Genomic DNA, 18,508 nt, shown 5'->3' with positions numbered 1-18,508 from the left:
GGAGGAGGGGGTGGGTGATTCCTGATTGACACCTTAAAAAGCTGAGATTTCACTCCCTGTCCGAAACCTGTCCCATCTGAATGTTGTCATGAGAGATGTTAGGAAAACATCTGACTTTTGACAAACAGCCTTCTTGGAATATTCTGGCCTCAGTACAAGTTAAGCTCAATCAACAGTTTTTCTGGCATTATGTTTATTACAATAAAACATCATTTTAACTAAGAAAATGCAAAAACTTATAATGAAGGTGAATGGGGCAAGACTATGGACAATCTAAAAACTGAAATGTGAAGCATATGCAATCTTCTAAATGCACTTACGTTAATTAGTATGTATTGAGTTATTTAAGCTATAAAGCTGTAATAAAAAGACAAATAATCATGTTTGTGTCAACAAAGTTGTAAAACTGAATCTTACTCCAGAGAAAACGTTAACAGTCATTTTATTTTCCCACACTAAAAGCATATTAACACACATACTGTTTGGCTACCATATACAAAAATTGTGAAACAAATAATAAGTGCGTGTGTGTATATATATATATATATAGATAGATAAAAAAAAAACATAAAAACCAAACAGCAAACCCAGGATTAGAAAGTATTTTTATGAAAGTATATTAATGAAAAAAAGATCAATGAAATTAGTTAAAATAATTCATGGCCTGTTGCTTTGTCCTCAAGCAAAGTTTGACCAGTCATTTCAAAGACAAATATGAGTAGAATTTTTATGAAACTATATGAGTTGCATATGAATCGCTGGAGATAAAGCTGTTGCTGACACTTCACTCCATAGTTTAATGCATGAGTTCAATGTATTGAACAATGCTGACGTGGGCCATCAAAAGAGCCTTTACACTGAAAAAAGCAACAGACAGCACTTGCACAAACAGTAACTGTTGGCAAGCGGGCAGATATGACCAGTTCAACAGTTTTAATAAACTCTCTCCCCCTTACGCCTGAAGCTCTTTGTTTTCTCTCGGGTTCACAAATGTTTCTTTGTTTTTGCGCGTATGTGTGTGTGTGCGCGTGTGCTCACGAGAGTGGGAACGCTGCGTGTGTGCGTATGTTTGTGCATTCAGCTATTTGTGAGCAATTCCTCATAGAGCTTTTTCAGCAGGTAAAGATGTGCTCGTGTGGGTGTTGGGAGTAGGATTAGTATTATCTAAAACTCTCCAGCCGCCCTGAGTATCATCCACCGTGCTTAAGTTAAGGTGCAAGACCGGGTGATTTGCATAAGTAATTAGCTAATGTGCTGTTCAATTTCACTCCCATCTGCCTGCCTGAGCAGGCCCTCATTTCTCAAATTGACAGGCTGGTCTCTATCACTACCCACACTGCAACAAGGCGCACACCAAATTAATTTGTCAACCTTCTGCAGTAATGGGATGTTCACCTTGAAAACTCAATTTTCCTGAGTCCGACTGAGAGAAAAGGTAGGAATTTGCTCTAAAATATATTGCAAAAAAATAACAAAAGCATGGCTAGATGGTTTCTGATAGCTTTTTGGAAAGTGACAGTATAATGCGCACGAAAGAGGCTTCAAACACCAAATGGGTGCATAAGAGACCACGGAAGTATCTATTTACTAAAATGACCTAATTGGCCACAAAAAAAAAGATTTATTGCTACAGCATATTTATAGGAATAAATATATATAAACTATATAACAAAAAAAAAAAACCTGAAAAATATTGTCAAACTGATTTTAAAAATATTCTGTCGATTAGGTAAAATTAAACAAAAATACTGTTTTAAAATATTAAAAAACAAAGGGTAATTAATTAATTACAATTTAAACAATTAAAAAATATAAGGTCAAACATATTTAGAAGTATCTCACTGAGGAAATATATTTTTTATATAAATAAATAAAATAAAACAAAAATCTATAATAAAATACAAAAACTATGTATATCACTACATGTCATAATATACAAATATAAAATATATAAAATAGTCCAAAATAGTTCCCTCAAGTGTGCTGGAAAGTGGCATAAGACACTATTCTAAACTTTGAATTAGCTAAATCATATATTTATTTATAATACATAACAAATACAACACAAAGGTTGATGTTAAATTAGTATCAATAAACAGTGTAAACTGTTCAATGGGATATTTTAAGACTTGTGTCTGGACATCTAAGCATCAACTTTCGCTCTCTTCTTTGTTGTGCACTGTGGGCCTGGTTATTCTCATTTGGGTGATGGGCATTGGGGGCTGGTTTGGCACAGACGCCACTGATGCCAGGGTGTTCAGCTCAGGGACCACTCAGGGAAATGTGCCAAAACAGAATTTAATGAAACCCCCACCCTGCCCAAAATAAATTTTCAGTCTCGTCTCTGGCCGGGAGCAGTGTGTGTTCTGGAACACCCGGCCCATTTGTGAAGGTCTGGATGGAGGGTGAAGAAAAAACGGGCTCATATAAATAAAAAACATTACTCCTCCCAATACCTTTTCTTCTCTATAATTCATTTCTGCTTGATGGTGACTGCATAGTTACTAAATTTCTTTGTGCGTTGTGCCCGTTCTTGTCTTACTGCTCTTAAAACGGCTATTTATTTTGCCAGCTGCCACCCACTACAACATAAAGAGTCCCTAAGTACCTCACGGGTGACGTGAGATTTCTGGAGTGGGCCCAGAACCCAGTCACACATGCACAAATACCTAAATACACACAATTATCCACACAGCCACTATAATAAAATTTTATGGCAAAGACACCGATTGTGTGACCTGAAATTTACATGCTGCGTTCATCAGTCAGCATTTAAACAGTGTCGGTAAGTTTCTCAAAACAAAGGAATCCCCTACAAGTTAAAAATTACTTCTTTAAAATTATAATTAGATTACATTACTGACTACTGCTGATAATCAGATTACTAATTACTTTACTTTTAAGTTACTTTCAAGTTTACTTTACTTTTCAAGTTACCAAACCTAAAAAATACACAACAAAGTTTTTCAGTAATTGAATATTGACTGAAAAATTACACAATTATCAAAACAGCAACTCGAACAACTACATGCACTTTTTCCTGATAACAGTGAAAAGAACTTAAAACGTTTCGTAATTTTTGATCATACAGGTAAGAGTAACACATCATTTGAAATGGTAAAAGGGTCTACTTTTATTTGTGTACACTCACAAAATCAACACAACATTGTGCTTTTGTAAAATAAAGAAACCATATAAGATGCACTTCCTGCATTCTCATTCTCCACGAATATCTTCCTGAAATGTGTCACTAAAATGAATGAACACACAGACATGGGAAATATATCTAAAGAAAGCTTGAAGTGTCTATTTTTAAACAAAGTCATTTCCAAAACAAATATATATGATAAAGTAATCCGAAAGAACATACATCCAACTTTAAAATCTTTAAGATTTTCTGACCTGAAACTTCTGTGCTGCAATTGTTCAGTGGCATTTAAACAACACTTCTTTGCTTCGCTGTCTGTCCAGCACACCATCAAATGCTTTCCATGCCATTTAGCGCAGTGAATCCCACGCCACAGCGCGTGCCCGACCTTGGCGTTTTCTAGTGGCTCTGCCCATGCCATCTGCAGCCGGCAGGCTTGGGTAGTAAAGCATCTCGACCCCGCGATTCGGGCACATTACGCCCCCACAAGGGGCTCGGCCAGATGGCACTACCCACTAAGAGGGTTTTACAGCCGCTAAAGACGCCTGGGCAGCAGCGGTGCCCACTCTCTCTCTCTCTTCCTCATTTGCCACTGCCAAATGCTCCTTCAGTAGACACGGCGGTCATGATTAGCAGGCAACAAACAATCCTTTAGCATCCACCAGGGCCTGCTGAACAGTTCCATGCAGCCAGAGCCTTTAGCATAAAGACGAAAAAGAGAGAGACAAACGGCCTGCCTTTCATTACTCGGACTAGTCTACAGAGACTGATCTCTCTGCTCCCGTCATAAAGCTGCCGTTAACTGCCTACAGACTGCGCCTGATGAGAACCAACCCCTGAATTTGCCTGATAAAGCACTGGATTTGTTTTCCCACAATGGCTTATGGTTGTCGCAGTTGGCCCACATGGCAAAGCTAAAAAGTGTTACTGGCCCTCCAACGCTAACTTATCAAAGCGATCACATTTAAATGATTAGGTATAATGGGGTGAAGAATGAAAATAAGCAAAAACATCTGACAAAATCAAGCCACTCTCTAAAACATGAAAAATCTCCCACAGTGCATTGGTACCTAATGCTAGCTTGAATGGCTTTTAGCTGCTAGTTCCAGGGTCAAGGTTTGGCTCATTGACTTCAACAGTTAGGCCCTACTGGCGATAAGACAGAAAAAAAAAACTTTTTATTTACTAATTTACTAAGTCTTTTAGTTTTAAATATAGAATGATAGATACAGTCAAACCAAAAATGATTCAGACACTTTTATCTGACCATGTTTTGCTTAAATGTGTTTCTTTACTTGCTAATGCAATATTTTACACCACAGACTGAACAAAATTGAGCATTGGTTGACCTAAATTGGTATTATCTAATTTTGTACTTAAATTTAACAGCTGACAGCTATTCAACCTAATTCATTACATACCTTTCTATCTGACATTATCAAGATTAATTTGTTCTGACAGAGAGTTCTTGTCATATTTCATTAACATTTTCTATAGCCAATAAACTGTGATACTTGGTTTGACTGCAGGAAGAATGACCAATAGCACCAACTGCAACCTCTCTGGTGGTATTTTCAGAGCCAGTATGTATGGTCAGCCTGGCCATTACCCCATGCCTGGGGACATATAGATCACTCGGCTCAGGTGAGGGCAAAAAATAGGAAAATCATGCGTGTGGTCAGAAAGAAATCAATAATTTTTTTTTTTTGTGTGGCAGTTTGCAAGAGTAGAGTAGGATTTGTGCTGGAGACGCAATAGATGGTACCTCAAAGCTCAAGCCGTGATGTGCGAAAAACAGATGGTTTACTTGGGCTTCTACATGTATCCGTTATCATTAAAGAACTTTGAGAAAACCTGCCCTTAAATGAGGGAAACAAAATAGCAGGTACATTTACCAAGCCTGGCTTAAATGTCTCTAAGGTCTAGCTTAACTCATGTGGAGATCTCTTAGTAAGCTTGTTAGTATTGCAGCAATGTCTAAAACTCCAGTCAATCACACAGATGGTAAAGCCCTGATTGAGAAACTCTTATTCTCAGCTGACTATAGGTCTTACTGGTAGAATCCGCAGCATGGTTAAGATGCATGAGGGGTGAGCGGTGGCCCTTATGTAAAGTGTTGACAGGATCAAAAGTGGAGGAAGGGTTCTTTACTGGACTCCGTGCCCAATTAAGCGTCAGTCGCTGTGGTTGATTAAGGGATTAAAATGGGCTGGTTGATGAGCTTGGTATTGACTGCTAGAAGAGAACGAGCAAACCTAAATCCCCCAACTCTCTGGAGCCACTAGCCTTGAAACCTGGCCTCTGGACTAGTGTGAGAGTGTGTGTATGTGGAAGATGCATGCAAGTGAAAATACGTAAAAATTTAAGTTTTGTGTGAAAGTGCACAAGCCTTAAGCAAAAAGTTCAATGAAAAATGGAAATTCATAATTTACATACATTTCAAATGGGAAAAAAAACATAAAATTATTGTAATAAATACATCAAAATGGTTCTATAATATACCAAAACATTTATACACAATATATGTAAAACAAAAACAAAAAAAATGTGTAATGTTTTCCTCTTTTAAAACAACAACAACAACAAACACATTTACACTTTCACAGTCCTATTTTTTAACTATTCATCATTTCAAAAAATAAAATAAATAATAATAATAATAATAATAATTTTACTTTGTAATTACTTGTCAAAATGCTAAAACCTGCTTGGCTTTTAACATTCAATCAATTCCCATTGTAAACATGTCTTGCCCTCATTTTTTTTTCTCTGAAATCAATCAAATTATAGACTTATTGCAAACAGCAAGTCACATTGACTGAAATTTATGTGTGGTTTATTTGTACTGTGTGTGCATGTTTGTAGTGTGGCATTGAGGTTTTATCAGGAAAGTTTATAGCTGCTGGTGGTTTTACTTGCAGAGGTAAAAACTGTTTTTTTCTTTTCTTTTCTTTCTTTCCTTTTTTTTGCTCCCTGTTTTATGACATGATTGATTTTCTTTCATCGGCTGAGACTCCCCAGGAGATGCTAGGTGGGGGTGGGTGGAGGGGTAGGTCAGGGAAAACTGAAGCTTGTGTGTGTGTGTGTGTGTGTGTGTGTGTGCATTTTCACCAGACTTAACCAACCAGCTCTTTCCGTGTATATTGGACAACTTAAGTGCTTCACACTGTGTCTGGATGCAACATGCAAGGGAATACTAGCAGAGGAGGGTTAGAGACATCATCTTCCCCAAACACACTCACACACTCAGTCTATTCACCTCTATGGGCCTGACAGCGCTGTACCTGCCAACTGTTGAAAATGACTGCTGGAGACACTCCACTGATTTTTTTTTTAATCAAAACTCACTACAGAGTGTCATGTATTATTACAAGTATTACCTGCAATTGTAAGAATTATAACAAAGCAAAAAAAAAAGTCTATATGACAAGCCTTTTTTGTACCTACTGTACCAGTCTAACCCTATAGAATATTTAACCCAACAGTCTATATAAAAGCATCCCAAAAGTTTTAGACTTACATTGAAGGAAGGAGCCATATCTAGAGATTTAGAGGTGCTCTCAGGTAAGTAGCAAACATCCAGAACACCCTTTTAACTGCACAGAAACACCCTAAATCACTCTCCAAACACCTTAGCAACCATAAAGCAATGCCCTTGCAAATACTTGCAACACTGAAGTTTTATGGCCAACAATCACAACTAGTAAAAATCAATTATTACAATTAAGATGTCATAAAATATTAATGTTGTGAAGCATGAATATTAAGTATATATATATTTTTTACATATTTTTTGGATTATTGTTTGTTTATTTATTTTTATTTTTTGATTTATTGTTTTCAGATATTGACAACATTAATAAATTAAAGACACCAATGTTCAATAATCATGCATTAATAGTAAAAATTAAAAATAAATTTGTCCACCAGTATAACTTATTAGCATAACTGTAGACCATATATGGTTTTATTGTACTATGGTACTCGTTCACATTATCTTTGAACATTGCTTGTTCAATTAGATTTTTAAAGTATAATTTTACCGAAAACATTGTTTTCATCATTACGGTATAACCTTTTGTTAATCCTTGTCAAAATAATTTCTATAATTTCTAAAAAGTTATATCTAAAAAAAAACAGTTTTCTTTATTATAAATTAAATTGAAAGAGGTAAAAAAAATTTGTGGCACTATGATTTTATAAAAAAAAAAGTTTAATTTTATTTTATTATGTTGATTTAAAAAATATATAATTATGGTTAACAGAAGTTATCAAAAAACAATCTGACTGGCCACTAACTCGTTCCATTCTGGCGGCGGAGACTGCACCCCTGGCTCCGGTCCGAGTGATCAATGTATTACAAGACAATGTGTTTTTACTTAGGGCATAAATCCATGTGAAAGTGCACCCGGTTCTGGCTACCAGAGGGGACACGGCTCAGACAAATCTCCCCACTTATCCCAATCCCAACACACGCTACATTACTCTCCGCAGATTTGGGGGGGGTATCCCCTTCTGCCCACCATTAGCCACTTTATTTCATTCCAGTGATCAAATATGTTGTCCAGTTAGGCCTCTCATCTCCAACTCAAAGGGAATAAATAAAAGCGAGCTTTATTGCTCGGCAACCTGAAACAAGAAAGGGGGCAAGGAGAGAGGGAGAGAGAAAGAAAAAAAATCTCCAATTCATTCGGATCCAGTCAATAACACTGTAATATTTATGAAGGCTGGATGCTGGCCTGCCCTAAAACCCAAACTCCAGCAATCCTGAATTATAAATTGGTATTGATTTGTGTTGTGTTTTGTGTGAGTGTGTGTGTGCACATGCGTGTGTTTGCTGGAGAGACTGAGAAATATAGAAGCAGTGTGTGTGTGTGTGTGTGTGTGTGTGTGTGTGTGTGTGTGTGTGAGAGAGAGAAAAACAGACAGAGAAAGTGTGTGTGTAATTGTGTGTAGAGGCAGTATTCGTTTGGAAAGCGTGAGACGGTGTGGTTTTACGGGCCCGATAAAATTCTAACAAGAGGTGTATATAGCTTCAGGTGGGCAACCGAGTGTGTGCACAGAGTTGTGTGTGAGTATGAATGAGAATTGACATGCCTATGCAAGATTGTCTGTATATAATACTATAAACGTAAGTAGGTGCATTTGTGACAGTGCACATAGATACTGGACCTGTGTGTGAGGTTTAAACTCTGGGGTCTTACTAACAACAACAAAGCATCAAATATACATGATCTTCCGGCTCTAGAGATCTATGTCAGCTGCACATAACACAACAAAGGCCGACCCAGACATACACCAACACAATAATCTACACCGCCACAACTCAGACACGAGCCAGGCTTCATCACAAGCAATCCCTGCACTGGGAAAACTCTTGTAATGGTGGACACTAATTAGTGGTGTTTACTAAGGCACTTAAGGCAAACAGCACTATTACAATTGCTCATACTTAGGGTTTGTGATTTAACACACTTCTAACCAAGTATTAACTGTATATTGTTGTACTTGTTGTTGTTGTTGAGGATGGGTGTGCTATTACTTTTCAAAACATTCAGATTTATGGTTTTCACATGGCAGACTTAAAAAAAAAAATCTTTAAAAGTTTAACGCCCACGAATTGCTCACTGATTCACTAAAACAGTAAATGAAAATTATATGTAAATTATTGTCTATAAAATATTAAACACTACTGTTTAAAAGTTTGGAGTTTTTTATGATCCCTTTATCATTAATCTTTTTTAACAAATGTCATCATTTTTATTTAACACTTTTAATTTAGCAAAGGTGCACTACATTGATCAAAAGTAACAGTAAAGAACTTTGAATTGTTACCAAATATTTCTATTAATATTCCGCCTTCAATGCTATTCTTTCTTTTTGAAATATTTCTATTCCTACTTCTGTTCTATTCTTTCTTTTGACATTTCTATTCATCAAAGGATCTTTTAAAGAAAATGTATGAAACAAAATTCACAAAAAATATTAAGCAATGTTCTCAAAATTGAAAATCAGAGAAAATGATTTGTGAGCACCAAATCAGCATATTAAAATAATTTCTGAATATCATGTTGCACTGAATATTGGAGTAATGGCTGATAAATTCAGCTTTGCCATCACAGGCATATATTTAACTGTTTTTACTGTATTTTTCATCAAATAAATGCAGCCTTGATGAACATAAGAAACTTCTTTCAAAAACATAAAAAAATATCGTATTGACTCCAAACCTTCGAATGGTACTGAAACGGTTTTTGTGTTGTAATTTCCTTGCAGTTGGCTGATTTAAACTGGTATGAGAAAATGATCATTTCCAATTACAATAGAAGTCAATCATCAGTTCATTGAAACAATATAACATCTCAATGGAAGGATCTGTGTGTGTTTATCTGTATGTTTGTGATTATGTAATGGTCAGTCCCTAAAGCAGTCTCTTGTGGTTGGCTACTATGCCGACACGGTCGCCCACATCAGATTTATGGATCTTTATATAGAAATCAATACACTCTTAATCTGCTCCTATTCTCTCTCCAATCTCTTCTGGCCTCCATCCCTTCCCCTCTTCCATTCTCACTCCATTTCCATTTCTCCACCTGCCTCCATCCAACCCCTGCCTTTCTCTCTCGTTTGCCCTCCACCCCACCTCTACCCACATCCACACCATCACTTCTGTCCTCCACACCCCTCTCCCTTGGTCTCTGCTTCTTTCTCCGCTTATATGCTGGTCTGGGCATGTCAAGGCCAGATTGCACCCTGAGACAGTGAGAGACCCGGAGGACGTATGGAGGAAAGGAAAAAGAAAGCATAGATGGAGTGGTGGAGGATGAATCACACTCATTCAAAACCACATCAAGGACATTGTACCGCTGTGTTTTCCTGCTGTTCAGCTGTGTGGGATTTCGGAGGTGAGGTTGACTAGATTTGGACCTGTAGAGTTCAGCTCACAAATCACTCCCTGATCCAGTTGGGAACTCTAGAGGTTGAATGACCTTTATTCTGCTTTCACTATTGTTTACTGTATGTTTATTGTGTTCAACTTTATAACGTTGTTTCCTAATCATAGACAGCCTGACAAAACAAAAAGCGATAAATCGTGAATCCCATCCACGTAAATTGCCGTTTTTGTCCTAAAAACAAGAGATTTACAGTGGTATGAAAATGTTTCCTGTTTTTTTATTTTGGGCATATTTGTCACACTTGAAAAATTCAGATCAAACACATTTTAATTTTACATAAAGATAACCTGAGTAAATACAAAATGCAGTTTTGAAATAATTATCTCATTTGTTAAGGGAAAAAAGTCCTGTAAGTCCTGTAAATCTAATAACTGGTTGTGCCACCCTTTGCAGCAACAACATCAATCAAAAGTTTGTGATAACTGGTATAGAGTCTTTCACATCACTGTGGAGGAATTTTGGCCCACTCTTCTTTGAAGAATTGTTTTAATTCAGCCACATTGAAGGGTTTGCGCATGAATGGACTATTTATTGTCATGCCACAGCATCTCAATCAGATTTAAGTCCGGACTTTGATTTGGCCACTCCAAAACCTTTTTGTTTTTCTTGAGCCATTCAGAGGTGGACTTGCTGGTGTGTTTGGGATCTTTGGACAGCATTTTCCCTTAAGAAATGAAATCCTCTTTTAAAAAATGCATTTTGTATTTACTTGCATTATCTTTCTGTAATGTTAAAATTAATTTGATGATCTGAATCTTTTAAGTATGACAAATATGCAAAAAAACAGGAAGGGGTTAAATACCTTTTCACCGCACTATATATGTTCTGTCAGTCCATGGGTTTTCATTTTTGGCCCATTGTTCTGGTTAGGTTCTAGTATATTCTCAAAGGTCTAAAATCCCACTGCACACAGTTCTACATTAGCATGAAGTTCACAAGACAATTTACTTCAACAATGTGACATTTTAGAGTGAAACTGGGAATTTTATAAAAATTAGAAAAATATCTGGATATATGATAGAAAATCCAATAAATAAATACATAATTAGATTTCCATCAAACAAAAAATGCTATAAAATTAACTGTTAAAAATGTAGAATTTTTTAAAATAAAAAACATATATAAAAAACATCAACTCTTTAAATTAATTTCATGATAAAGAAAAGGTAATCACTGAAAATGAAAAAGCAAATACAAAGAAAAAAAATCTGATATTCAATGAGTAAAATGACGTAAATATTTAAAGATGAAAATGCAAAACAAGTAAGAAAGAAAACTGATAAAATGAAAAAATATTCAGATGAAATAATGAAAAGATAATGCACAGGATTCAATGAAAATACAAAATACTCTGTAAAAATTCCATGACATACAACTAAAATGCTTACTAAAATTAAAAGAGCCTAAGAGAAAGCCAGAATATATACTATGATCTAGATTTAAGTCAGAACTAAATTTGATATGTTTGACCGCATATGCATTCTGTATTCAAAACCACTCTTATACGTGAGCACCTCTCGAGAACATCTGCAGTTTGACCGGACCATGACCTGCACAGAGCCCCACGCTGATCTGGATCTCCATGGGCTTAAGGAGGAGCATGTAAGCCCCCTTCACATCTGCTAGCCAGAATCAGCACCATGGATAGAGCCACCTTAATGAAGCATGGCACCGTACCCTCTGATGCAAAACAGCAGGGCCTCGTTAGGACTGTTTTTAATTGGACAGACGTTCGTGTAACTAAGGTAAGAGGGGGGTAAAGTTAGAGTAGATAAAAAATGGTGTGGACGTATTGGATACGGTAATTAACAAATCTGATCAACTATTTGATGCTAGAGATGTTACACTGTAAAAAAAATCTGAATTTTAACAGTAAAAGATTGTAAAAATGCTATGGTTAAAAAATCTTTTAATTGGTAAACAGTTTGCCTATTAAATATTGTAAAAATCAGAGAGAAGATATACAAATATAAGCAGATATAAAGTTGGACATATTAAATATTGAAATTTACTAATTTTATGATTTTAAATTAAACATTAAATGTTTCAAAATATTTTAAATAAATGAACTGATTAAATCAGTGAGGAATTCAAAAACAATAAAATATATAAAATATACATGAAATATTTTGAAAAAAAAACTACATAGAAAAAATTAATTTGTATACTAAATAAATAAATAAACACTGTGTATTCAATTAAAAAATAGAAAAATAAGAGAATGAAAAATATATTTATAAAAACTTCCATTTCATGGAACTTTTCCATGAACTTTTCATTTGATTTTGCTGTAAAATACTGTAAAAATTGAAACATTTTGGAAATTGATCATAAATTAATGTTTCCAAAAATCCCTGTATATATATATATATAATTATGTTCCTTCTAAGTATTTTAAAGCAGTTATTTGTCAGAAAGTATCAGTAAGTAGACATAAAGCTGGACATATTAGATATTAAATCAAAAAAAAAAAAAAAAAAAAAAATATATATATATATATATATATATATATATATATATATATATATATATAAACTAAATAAAAAATAATGCTAAATAAATATAAATTCTGGTAAATGTATCAGGCAGAAACTATCAGATAGAAATTAGGCTGGACATATTGAGTAATAAAACTTTCACATTTTATCAGTTATTTGTTTCTAGAGATGTTATATGAGTCATTATAGTGATTTTACCACAGTAATGGAGCAGTTTTAGGCAAAATACAAAGCATAATTATCAGATTTTAGTCTGAAATCATATACTGTACCCCTCTGGAATCAGAATATGGGTTAGACTCTGAGTTCAGGCCCAGTTCAGCGATATCCCGGACGAGTCTACATGATCTTAATCAATACTGGGGTGTGGCTAAGAGGGCCCCTGACTGTGTTTACATTCCCAGATTACACAGCACCCAGCACTCCTTCTTTGAGACCCGCAGGAGGCAGCAATATGTCGACAGAGGGATGAGGAAGAAGCGATCGATAGCTTTTCCCTCGCAGAGGGGTAGCAAGGGATAATGCTAGCATTAGTGACAGGCACTGGAGGGGTGGATTTAGCTGCAACACTTCCACGCTTGCTGGGGGGGGGGCGATCAGATTCCCATGACCCCAAACACGCTATAGCGTTCAGTGGAAGGAGGCGATGCTCACCTGTTAGGAGAATCTGGCTTCGAGCATCTATCAGCATCCCTGAAGAAGTTGCACGAAACCCTGCATAATGGTGAAAGAACTGACAGATATGTAGTTGTTGTTTTGTTTGAGTTCCTCCTCCTTCTATTCCTGCCTTTCTGCTACTCTCTTTCTCCATCAGAGCTGGCCCTCAGGAGCACATCCATCCTTGCAGGGCTCGGGGCCGTTCTGCAGGCTGTGACTAAGCCTGAGCCTAATGTTGTCGGCCCCACAGGCTCCCAGACACATCTCACCTCAGGCTCTGGATGCAAACACAACACTTTCCCCATAGAGAGTAGTAAACAGGCACTACAGATGCCCCTCGCTCTGCTGTAACTCCTGCCAGCCTCACCGACTGCTTCATCTGTTTTTAAGTGAGTAGAAGTGCAGACCTTTTGCACAAAGCTTTTTGTGTGTTACAGCAGCAACGAAGATCAGATATAGGTATGTTTCACCAAAAAAAAGCACACTGAAAAATAAACCCTTGTTATCTATTTCTACCCGATCCTACCATTAAAATTACTTAAGTTTGTGTAATTTAAAGTAGTGAATATTTTAATTTTAGGTGACCACAGTGTGAAGAAAAAATTGTAGCTGGATGTACAAAATGACAACTTTATTAAGCAAGGAGGTGGATTTTGTCAAGGCTTTTTTAAGCATATTTTGAAGATGTTGTGTCAAATTAAAAGTGCTATTAAAGGTCAAATTCATGAGCCATGCATTAGCCAGGATGATTTGGTTTATAATATGTTCTTCAACTTTTCAGATAATTTCCACACCCCTGATTCAGTCAAATAAATTGACTTAAAAAAAAAAAAAACTTTAAAATGCCCATATTATGGGTAATGAAAGGTTCATGTTTTGGTTTTGGCTGACCCCAACAATAGGTTAGCATGCATGCGAAGTCAAAAAACACTTTAATTGTCTTTCATTGTTATAATATGCATTTATTTTTACCTTATTTGCTCAACGACTCCCAAACAATTAGTTTTTTCCAAACACCTCTTTTGCGTGATGCAAATCTGTGGTGATTGGTTCGATTGGTCTCATTTCCATTTCATCATGTTGGTAATGCCTGATAAAGCAGTGTTTGTGAGTGCAGTGCTGCTTTGTGTACAGCATTACCGGGAAAACCGCAATTTTTATCGCTTCAAAAGCAGCACCTAGTGGAATAGAATGAATTTGCATTTTCATTCAGACCAACGCGGTGGCTATGAAAATAGAATGTATTTAGGATTGAACTAACTAATAATTATGCAGCTTTAAAAGGAAAGTCTTCATATGTGGCACACATGGATGATACTGCAACAACAAGCCAGTAAACGTCCAAGTCCATAAGGACGTTGTTGCTCCAGATAAGTTACAGTGAGTTAACCTTCTGTTGGAGGCTTCTCTGCAGAGGGTGAGACTGCAACAACAGAACGGAGAGGGAAGGTGCTTGTGGTTGTGTGGCTTTCTATTTGCAGACCTGGCTGTGTAGCTGGTGTAGCGAGAGTTGAAAACGATAGCCCGCATGAAAGAGGAGAGGTCTACAACACAAACAGTGCCTGCCGTATTTCCCTTCAATCCTCTCAGTTGGCCACTCAAGGTCATCATCGCGTTACGGCTAAGATAAAAAGACACATTTGCATTAGGTTGTGGCTGCGTAGATTAGTGCTGAAATCATCAGATATGATATGTATCAGAGTCATTTCCCAAGACATGCTGAGATGTGGCACTTCTGTGGGTGGTATAGGTTTGAATTAGACCCGCATCACGTCATTATCCAATTCTCCCGTCATCTATCTACTTTTACAATTCAAAAAAGCACAAAAACATAATATCTTTTAGAGTGTAGGCTAAAAGCGCAGAATGATTGTGTTCAGTGATGTGGGTGCTTTGGGTAAAAATGTCTCAATAGACTCAGGGTTAATGAGAGATGACCATTCTAGAATCGCAAAGGGAACTTAACGCTCCACATCATCATGCGACTGGCCTCATTTCACCTGCATCTGTCACTGTTTTTATCAGAGTGCCACCACCACAGCTAGAGCCATGCCTCTGCAGAATGATCTCGCTTTCTATTCATTCTCTTGTTTCTTCTCAATTCCAAAAAAGTGTGTATGAGAGTGGAATGGGGAGCAAGACAGGTCCCCCTGTGAGGGACAGGATATACTGAATTACTGAACCAGCCAAATGGGCCACCTGCCCCTACAACACACCATGATCATTCATATTTCACACATAAAACACACATACACATGCACTAAAACATACCTGCATAATGGACAGACCTAGTATAAATTCAACCTAAAACAATATACAGTATGGCAAACCTCTTTAAAATTATTCAAAATGAAAATTCTGTCATCATTTACTCACCACAAAGTTGGATGAGTTGCTTTAGCTGTTGAAATATATACTTAAGAATGTTGGTGACCAAGCAGTTAACGGTAGCCATTGACTTGCATAGTATGAAAAAAATATTATGGATGTTGATGGCTACCATCAGCTGAAATTCTTCAATATATCTTCTTTTGTATTCAGCGGAAGACAGAAACTCGTACAGGTTTGGAACAAGTGGAGGGTGAGTAATCGATGATGAATTTACATTTTTGGGTGAACATTTTATGTGATAATATAATTATGCTTTTGTGACGACTAAAAGTGACTGCAAATTATTACTCTATAAAAATGAATAATCAATAAAACAGTTGCTTCACTCCTCTTGATATTCCATATTAAAGCACATTAACGACTTTCCAGTCATGAGTGTATAATGTCATACATGTACAGTATTCTCCTGTAATGTGTCTCTAACACACGTACATAAAATCTGCCTCTTTAACACCCTTCTCTTCTACCTCTGACTCATCTCCACTTCCAAGAGCTCATCATTTTTTTCAATTTTACCCAGGCTGCCCAGTAATGTCCTTCTTTTATTGCAAATCTATACTCTTAATCTGGCCGGCAACGATGGGCGCACAGCTCGATCAATAGAATGCGATTGCTGGGAAGAGTCCAGAGATACTGATAACCAAAAACCAGCAGCTACCCCCACAGGGTTAAGCCCTGACACAGACATGCACATATATGTACAACCACACTCAGCTCTACTGCATACAATTTTTTTTATTATTATTATTATTTATTTTTATTTTTTTACACATCATATTATAAATGTAACTATTTGTGGAAAACATTAAATTGTAAAAAAAAAAAAAAAAAAAAAAAAAAAAATATTACCTGTAGAAGAGTTAATATGACAATGTCAAAAATATTTTATTATTACCCTTAAATTTAAAGCCCAATACACTGTTTATTCCCAAATTATTTTCTACTCCAAGATTTCCTGACTGCAAAAAAAATAATAATAATTACACAACACAAATTTCACTTTCACACATCTACTAATCTGTGCCATACAGGACCTTCACAAAAACATGGTTTCCTGATAAAGACAAGAGGAGAGACACTTTGTAAACACAGACATGGAGCAAAGGTCAGTAAGGTCACATGGGAATGAATGTTAACCCTTATCTATGGTCTGATTTCAATGCTTCACTCCTTGTAGATGACTCGAAATGAAAAGTGAATTATGACCATCACAATCAAGGCTGGATGTGTGGGAGGCACAAGGAGGTAATTAGACCAAACTCCCCCATCCTGCTCTAAGCACTGACAGCACCGCACAATTTATTGTCCAACTAAAAGAACTCTCTGGACGATCTAATTGCAATATTAGCTGTACTAACACCTGTTTTAAAGCTCACAGAGTGATATTTCACCCAGCCTATCATTGCTTCAGCACTTCTTGATCTGCAAATGTAATGCAAGTGCTTCCCAGTTTATGTAAGTAAAGGGTTGTAAGAAACGACCCCTGACCTTTCTGACCCATACTTAACCTCTAACTAAGTGGACTCCAGTATAGACTCACAAAGCTGGAACAGGACAGGAAGTGACTGTGTCGCCGTAATTGCCTTATTTCCCGTGACAGCCAATAATGGGCCGAAATCAAAAAGAATCCAGTGAAACTCTTTGTTTGTTGTTGTTTATCGCACCCATTAGTGGTAAACATCACGATCAATGGGGCAAAATTGATGAGACAAAAGTAACGGAGAGACAGGCGTGAAAAATGATTCCTTCGAACGCCACCAGGTCTGGTTGTGCTAATGCAAGCGTGCGCATGCGAGGGCTCTTATTTGTGATGCATGGGGCCACACAGCCGTGCGCAGCAGGTCTTGATTTACAGAGCAGATCTGTGCTTGAAACAAAGGTAGAGACTGTGGAGGGCAGGATGAATGGCCGTCATTAAGCCTTTTACAGTGACGGGCGCTACAGCTGATTTGCATGGTGGGCTGTCGGCCGTCCCTCGCGCTGAACTGATTTATCTGTTGGTTTAAGGAGCTCAGGGCGGCGCTCCTATAAATACTGCCCATCTTAATAGGGCGCTAAAATGCAGTCGTATGGACCGGTCTGTCTTAAATCACACGCATCCACTGTCACCCGTAAACACTTTAGAATGAGTTTTGGTCAGCGTAATGAGGAGTTGGGATGTGGCTGGCACACACACACACACACGCAAGACATCAGCGATTCAGCCCCCACGTAGCACCATTCATTCCGACTACTCCCAGAGGAAACATTTCAGGCGGCAATATCAGCCTCATTGTAGAGAGATGAAAAATTCAAACGCTCTCGCGCACGCTTTTGTCGTATTTTTGTCTCGCCTTTGATGGTTCTCTCGCCCCGTCGGTTGTTAGTAAATTGGCATTATTGGTAGTTTGTTTGCTGGTGCGGCCACAATAATGGCTGCAGGGTTTTGTCATTTACTGAGTGGCTAAATAATGGTACATTCCATAAACGACACTGAGAGCATGAAAAGGTGACATCATCTCTGCAGGTTCGGACCTTACACCAATCAAATGCACTCCATGGCAGCTAGAGGTGAGAAGATTTTGTGTGTGGTTGTGTGTACAAGCTTTTGTAAGTGTGTGTGTGTGTGTTGAGAAAGAGGAAGGGTCACTGATTTCCGGCTCCCTTCACTTCTGTCCGCTGGATACGCTCCAAGGCCAGTCTAACGAGCCAACATGGATTTGGTAATGACCCCTGTGCCCTAGGAGGACACTCTCACTCCTGTCCTGTTTGGAAGTGTACACTCTCTCACACAATCGCATCCACTCCATTCCAGTCATTACAGAACCTCCCTACAGATGCATTTAGTGGGTGGAAGTCCAGTTAACAGGGTAAAGAGT

At 37.3% G+C, this 18,508-nt stretch overlaps 1 protein-coding gene across 3 annotated transcripts in view; it reads right to left on the bottom strand.

The window, feature by feature from the left end:
* LOC132109762 (transcription factor COE3-like) overlaps nucleotides 1-18,508 on the bottom strand; it is a 102,985-nt gene that overhangs the window by 59,842 nt on the left and 24,635 nt on the right. The window lies entirely within an intron of this gene.

The sequence above is a fragment of the Carassius carassius genome, chromosome 29, assembly GCF_963082965.1.
Source record: "Carassius carassius chromosome 29, fCarCar2.1, whole genome shotgun sequence".
NCBI classification, from domain to species: domain Eukaryota; kingdom Metazoa; phylum Chordata; class Actinopteri; order Cypriniformes; family Cyprinidae; genus Carassius; species Carassius carassius.
Note: the sequence above shows the minus strand (reverse complement) of the source record. Positions and strands in the feature narration are given on the sequence as shown.